Raw genomic sequence first — 7,993 nt, 5'->3', positions numbered from 1 at the left:
TATAATGGGAGTCACACATATATTGCAGCAATGAGGCTGAGCCAGTCAAGAATGCAGGACAGCTAACCGGCCAATTATCCCTAGTAAACTAACTGGTATTTATAGTTCTCAATCCAGGACATTTTTAACTTAGGGAGGCTTCAAACAGTTTTCTTTCACCCCTATATCAGAGCAACATTAAACTTGTTGAACTGGTCATTTTCATCTGAGACAACAGACAGTAAAAGATGTTTTGTGATCCAGAAGTTTAAATATTATATCTCCCAGCATGCCTTTCTCCAGAACTGCCAACTAATTTGCATAGTCTGTAAAGTCAGACAAAGTTACATTACAGCAAGTGAATAGTAATATGTTACAGTGGTTTTCCATGTATCTGCAATTGCAGTGTAAAAATATTGTCTTGTTTCATGAGAAGACATAGGAACAGCAATGATTTAAGACTAAACAGACTAAGAATGGAAAAAAGGCAATTGTTTCAAACAATAATAGATCTTACTTCTAATTAAGAGGCTTAATCTTTATAAAATAGATTTTATTTCTGGTAGTGCATTATTTTGCTTGGGGGGGGGGGGATGATCATAAAGTTGCTGAGATAGAAAGGTTTACATTTGAAATAAAAAGCCACATAAACAAAACCATCTGTACAGATGTGTAATTAGGCCATGTGAGAACAGACCTGCCATGTTTGTTTATGGAAATGCCCTTTTATACCATTTCTATAAGAGATTATTATCTTGTTACTTCTTTAACATACCATATTCATCACAGTCACATTTATTTAGCCTTGTACTAATGAGTTTGTATACAGGGCATGTACCTTTATCCAAGGGCCCCATCACCAGAATAGCTGTCTGTTGCCCCTCATCTAATAATAGATCTTCTAGTTAAGGGGCTTTTCAAGTGTTTTGCCTTTTCTGTTGATGTGCTGCCCTAGGCACTGGTAATATATTGAGACTTTCCATGTATTGTTTTTTTTCTGTAGTTATACAGCTCTAGGCACTAGTAATTTGTTCAGACGTTGTAGGTTTTTGGTGTTTAAGGCACTGGTAATATTTTTGTGGAACTTCAGCCAATGTGTTGTGTGCCAGATGAAGAAATAACAGAGACCAGACCAAATATCCAAACAATGGCTAACCCTTCACAGGCTGATCTCTAATTCACTGCTAGCAGAACTTCCCTTACAGACAAAGGGAAAGTGAAGCTCTTGCTAAGTGTAACAGCTAATATAATCGGAACATTCCTAGATAGGAGAAATAGATCTGATAAGTCATTATTAATCACACCACCCAGCTCCTCCAATAGCAGGTGCAATGGGAAGGGGAGCAAACAATCACAATAACGCTAGTGTCATTATTGGCACCTCACTTGTAATCCTGCTCTTATTTGCACATTTCTTTCATGTTGGTTGAGTTGTTAGGCAAAATACAGACAAAGAAGAGTTTTATTTCTCTTAGAAAAACTAAGGGCGCCATGTACTAAGCTTCAAAGTGACCGTCCGTCTGTATTTCCGCGTCAAAATTCGCTCACGATCTGCTTCTTGTATGTATCAATCTGCGATCTGCTCGAAAAACCACTATTTTTCATCAGCGATCGTAATTTTACTCAACTCATCGTTCCGAAGCCTTTTTCCACTTACTACATGTTCGATCGCACGTAAATTCGCTGTAATCGGAAATTATGAATGTTACAACTAATCCGCCCGCTCCAACTTTCACTGTAACTTCGCGTGATTTGCTTCGCGACCATTTAGGTAGCGAATACAATAGAAAACTATAGGGGGTATCAACCTGACGCCAGGTAGAAGTACTTAAGTGAAAGGACTAGACTACTATTGTAGCATTATTGTTTTTTGGATCAGTGAATGAAGATGGAGACAGTTTTACACATGTTTCTTTTCCGATTAATTCAATTACGAGGAAGAAGGGCTATACAGGCACCGGTTAACAACTTGCAGAGAAGGAGAGGTAGAAGAATTAGAGTCCCTAGAGTTTTCCTTCCACGTTTGGGTTAGGAAAGCACTTCTGATCGAGAGATTATCCAGAGATTCCGTTTGGATAGAGAATGACAGCGCGTTCACAAGCCATACCCGGACTATTAAAACTGTTGGCAGCCTTACACTTTTTTGCCACCGGTTCATTCCAAGCTGTGTCTAGCGTTATAATTGGCATCAGCCAGTCTGCTTTTTCGAGGCACCTAACCAAAGTTATTGATGCTTTGATGGTCGTCTTTCCAAGGTACGTGTGCCTTCCATCGACTCCAGAAGAGTGGCAATCTGTGAAGTCTAATTTTTATAGAATGGCCGGAATGCCCAATGTACTTGGAGCCATCGATTGCACCCATGTTGCAGTCAAACCATCCAGAGAACGTGAGGAAGTTTTCAGGAACAGAAAACAGTACCATTCCCTCAATGTTCAGATGGTGTGTGACCATAACATGAAAATAATCAGTGTCCGTTCCAACTTCCCTGGATCCTGCCATGATTCGTATATCTTGCGTCAGTCTGGGTTATATCGGAAGTTTGAGGAGGGAGAGATGCCTGAAGGATGGCTGTTAGGTAATTATATTTTAGGGATGTTATGTTACAGTATTATTATAATTGTCAAACGTAGTTTATGTCATGCATTGTTATGATAGATTTAACTAAAAAAATAGTTAATTTTCATTGAAATTATCGTCTTTATCATCTTTGAAATGTTAATCCTTTTTAATTTTTTTCATAGGGGACGCTGGTTATTTCAGTAGAGAATGGTTATTCACACCCTATAACAATCCTCGAAGAAGATGTGAGGTGAAATTCAACGAGGCACACAGATCCACCAGAGGAATCATCGAGAGAGCATTTGGATTGTTAAAAATGCGCTTTCGTTGTCTTGACCACTCAGGTGGTGTCATGCAGTATGCTCCCGAGAAGGTTGCAAAAATTATTCTTGTATGCTGCATTCTGCATAACATTGCAATAAGAAGAGGAATTGAAATTGATGAAGATGATATATCATTTGAGAACTTCCCTGAGGTCATCTGTAATGATGCACCAACAAGACAGGCTATTAATGCCAAAAATTTTGTCGCAGAGAACTATTTTAAGGATTGATTTCATCAAAAGATTGTAATCACAGGACTTCTATTTTTTGGTCTTTTGAATAAAAAACTAAATTTTCACTTTCTGAATAAAATCTTTTTTTTTTTCATCATATACTTGTGTGATTTTGTATTTGTTTTTATTTTTATAAGTTAACAAATTATAATAAACAGTCACATTGGATATTGTTTTTTAATAAAACTTTAATTTTTATTTAAAACCAACATATTGCACAATAACTATATAAACCAAATAATCATAAAGATCTATAATTATATGACTGTCCTACATAACAAAAAAAAACTACACTACACTATTGATAACTCTATTACACAATAAAATATATACATCAAACTTCATTTACATTTATCATTACTTGAGAATGGCAATAAATAATACAACTTTTTTATAATTGTATCCAAAGAATTCTCACAATTTAGCAAATATACAATAATGTTGCATAGAGACAGTGAATAACGCGATATTGAGAACATTTTGGGATTTGACACACCCATCTAGAAATTTGCTATGGGACCAGGGAGGATGAAGAGAATTGCACCTTTCACATCTGGGGAAATGATAATTCTAGTGTATGTAATGGATAGATATTTTCCCAAACGCTTAGGGGGTGTCCGGGGGGTCATTCAAGATGAAAGGGACAAAACTATCTATGAAATGATACGCAGAATGTATCGTGTATCAAAAATTAAAAGGACCAGGCGTCAATGTTTGAGACGATACAGTGATGTTAAACGTCGAGAACCACTATATTACCAATCTATTAGGAGCCTTTTAAGGACATGTAAGTTTATAAAATTGTTATTCTTTTAAATGATAAATTCTATGCAAAGTTCATCATCAATATGAGAACTGAAATTATAAGTAGGTTTCAGTGTACCATATTGATCACTTTCATGTCCATAATGTTTCTTAATGGTATATTATTTTTTTTATTCTTTTAAATTATAAATTCTATGCAAAGTCCATCCTCAATATGAGATCTGAAATTATAATTAGGTTTCAGTGTACCATAGTGATCACTTTCATGTCCATACTGTTTCTTACTGCAATATAATTTTGTTATTCTTTTACATTATAAATTCTATGCAAAGTTCATCATCAATATGAGAACTGAAAGAATAAATAGGTGTACCATATCACTTTCATGTCCATTTTAATTTAAAACAAATGGAAACACTATAAACATTCTAACACACGAAAATTGAAAACTTTATTAAATAACACATTTTAAAACTAAGAAACTTTAAACAAACATATGTACAAATTTTCTATTTCAGATAAGAAGAAAGAAAATATTTGTGGTGCTCCTCCTCCACGTTATGTAAGGCCTATTCTAAATTTGACACCTAGAAGTGAGGCTAGATCCCCACCCTTGCCACTGTCTTTGCTTGACAGACAATTGTCCCCACATAAAGGAGGTGTCAGGCGCCTAACTGTCGTTCATACACCTCAAGGTACAATAGAACCATGGTTTACATATCTATAGTTATACAACTGTTAAATTTAATCATGATTAGCTTGTTGTGTTATTTACAGAAACCAATAAAAGTTTGCAGAAAAAGAAGAAAACAAGGTTCACAAGAATAATACAAATATCTTCTACAGAAGGTATTTTTCTTATATTTTGTACCATTACCATTTTTCTACTTACAATTTTTTATATAGAATTCTTTATTAATCTTTCATAGATAGTGACAATGAAGCAAATAATGCTCCTGAAAGGATGTCATTAACTTCACCCTCAATTCAACTAGGTAATTGTTTATACATTTTTTGATTTACTATATTATAGCTTATAGTCAAATCAATACCAAAATACATACCTCCATTTCTAAATATATATTCCAGATGCAAGTAGTGAGAAAAACTCAACCAATATTTCTGATATTGATAACGACTGGGACATATCTATGGTTTCTAAATCTACACAGACAAGTAGATCTATGGATAATACCGCCTCTAACCAAAATGGTAATACAATTTTGTTACCTGCTTATAAATAATCTGTTTTTATTTTAAACATGTTCTCATAATCCTTATTTTTTTTTCTAATTTTTGTCCCTTCTCTAGATTCCAGTGTACCAGTTGTATCACAAGTTCAATCCTCTGTCTGTGAAGATATTAAACAAATAATGGATACTATAATGAATTTAAATACACAGGTTCTGAATCTCTACAATACTTATGTAGTGGAAAACAGATAATCAATGATTGCATTTTAAATAAAAAAAAGTTTTTTTGTTTTTTTGGGGGGTTTTTTTTGAGGCCACCAAAATTGTCATTTTTTGGTATGTTAAAAAGTTTATTCAAAACCCCAAAAAATACTGTATTGGCCGTGAGCACTACTTTCTATAATGCCATTTTGATTCAATTTTGTTAATATTTTGGATGTAATAAAAATTATAATTGTTTTACTTACATTTGTCTGTGTGTACAATACATTTTAAACCTGATTTTAAATAAATTTTAAAATAAACAAGAAAATTAAATACAAACAGGATAAACTTTAATAAAACTATGTAAAAATAACAATATATTCTTTGTCAACAACAAAACAATAGTAATAACTTTAAAATTGTCCATAACAATGCACTAATTAAACCGTGGTCTTTTTGGATCTGGCGACTCTTGGCTCTGATGTCTATCTCTAATCAATTCTAACAAAGTTTGCATAGTATTTTGAGCCATTCGCATGTTGTCTTCAGCTATTGTCAAGGCCCTGTTTATATGTAGGTTCCTTTCCCTGTCCATTTCTCTTTGCCAGTTAAAGATTTCACGGTCCAGTTCCAACCGTTGCTGGTTATAAGTGTCAAATCTTTCTAAATGTCCAGACAAAATTTCCTGGACCTGTCTACTGTCTGCTCTATATCCTCTGGCAAGATTTAACATTTCGTTAAGACCTGCATCTTCCAAAGGTGCCTGCTCTTGGACAATAGCTTGTGGTTGTTCCAATAGTTCAATTCCCTGTGCTTGAACTCCATGAACAGGTGGTGAATTAGTATTTTCCTCATCACTACGGGGGTTTATAACAGGCCCATGTATGTCCAAATCCTGATCTTGTGCCATCTGTGTTAGGTCAGGAGTCAGGCTTCCACTTTCTGGCGATCTACCCTCTGGTGCTGGAACTGGAACAAGATTCAGAATCACCTCTCTTGATGAATCGTCCTCCTCGGCGATATCTAAAAAAAAAATAAAAAAAAATTAGCATTAATTTCCAAAAAAAAAGATGCAGATCGAAATTTATTCAAACATTAATGGTTAGAGGGGTTACTATACAAGAGAAATTTATAGTGTCATGTTATACTTTCATGTTGGAATCTTACAATAAGATTAAATACCTTCCTTACTACAACTGTTTTCATATAAAATACATCAATCTCACAGTATTACAGTTTGAATAACTATCAAAGTTTAAATGGTTCAATTTAGTTTCTAACATAATTATTTGTCTTCTCATCCGATATTTACTTTAAAAAAGTAACTTACCATCAAAAAGTGGTGCTGATTCGGTCACCATGGCTCTGAAGAGACGTCCAACATCGGCTGTAAAAATTAAAATTAAACATTAATATCTAATTTATAAACAAAAATTTAGAAGGTGTATATATAAGTGGTTTAAAGATACATACCAGAGCTTCTTCCAACAGCTGTATCTGGTGTACTGCTCCTTACATCTGGAATAGTATCTGCAGACGATAGGCTGTGGCTGGTATTTGTAGTTGACCGTAAATATTGCCCATGTTGTTGTTGTCTTACGTTCTGAGGCTGAGAAGTTGAAGGACGTGGTCTCTCTGATGAAGAGGTAGATGGGGTATGGACAGATGCAGAGGTTGACGCTCTAACTGAACCACCTAGGAGTTAGTAAATACAAATTTAAATTAATACAATCAATAAAATTAAAAGTTTATGTGCAATTTATGAAATGCTAATTAATAGTTAAATGTACTCCCATTATAACATTTTCTAACTATGATTTGTATCTTGCTTTAATATACACAAATTAAAAGGTCTCTAAAAACATCTTTCTCAAATGTTTCCAATAGAGAATACAATAAAAAAGAAATTACAATTAACTACTATTATCTAATTTGCTTCATTCGTTAGTTCTCCTTTGTTGAAGAAATAACAGCTAGCGAGTATTTCTAATATCAATATATGTTATTCAACAAAGAATATATAGAAAATAAAGCAATTTAGATAATGAAAAAACAAAATTAAAGGTGGGTTAAAATTGCATGCCCTTTCAAAATCAAACATTTGGGTTTCATTTTACTGTGCCATGTAGGCCTTATTTTTTTAAAATACATTAAGCAATATGAAAAAAAAATTGAGCATATTAGATAATTTAAAATGTTTTTCATGCTCCATCATGAATGCTTTCCTTTTTCGTTCACTGGAACTTTAAAAAAATAGATACAGAGAGAAGTTATGTAAATCATAAATCTATTTTAAAGGAACAGTAAAGCAGAAATTGTACAATCAAGATTCCGTTAACAGAATCCAATTTTGTAAAACATGAACGTAAGAGAAACAATTTTGGAGCAGACAAGAAAACAATATAAATATTAATTTATAACTTATAATTACCACGAATATCGCTATCACAGTCATCGGTTATGCCCTCAATGACCTCCGTGCCAAGCCTCTGTAAAACTTTTCTTTCAAAGTCTGTCAAATCTGCGACATAAGGTTGTCCGCCTCCAGTACCTCGGGCATATTGCTTTTCTTTGGCAATTTTGGATTTAGTTTGACGCTTGATATCGTTGAACCTTTTTTTGCAGGACTCGATATCTTTTTTAGTGGGTCCTTGAGCACTCACTGCGTCACTAATTTTCTCCCAAATAATCTTCGTACGAGCGCCTGGGGTTTGCTTGACTCGACTACCATAAATAT

At 34.0% G+C, this 7,993-nt stretch overlaps 1 long non-coding RNA gene across 1 annotated transcript; it reads right to left on the bottom strand.

Moving 5' to 3' along the window:
* Positions 1-6,112: 6,112 nt before the first annotated feature.
* On the bottom strand, positions 6,113-6,996 carry LOC128635950 (uncharacterized). Its single transcript, XR_008398630.1, has 3 exons — positions 6,730-6,996; positions 6,587-6,643; positions 6,113-6,279 (listed from the first exon to the last, which is right to left on the bottom strand). It is a non-coding gene; the product is annotated as an uncharacterized LOC128635950 (long non-coding RNA).
* Positions 6,997-7,993: the final 997 nt, after the last annotated feature.

This window comes from Bombina bombina, chromosome 7 (genome assembly GCF_027579735.1).
Source record: "Bombina bombina isolate aBomBom1 chromosome 7, aBomBom1.pri, whole genome shotgun sequence".
In the NCBI taxonomy this organism is placed as follows: Eukaryota; Metazoa; Chordata; class Amphibia; order Anura; family Bombinatoridae; genus Bombina; species Bombina bombina.
Note: the sequence above shows the minus strand (reverse complement) of the source record. Positions and strands in the feature narration are given on the sequence as shown.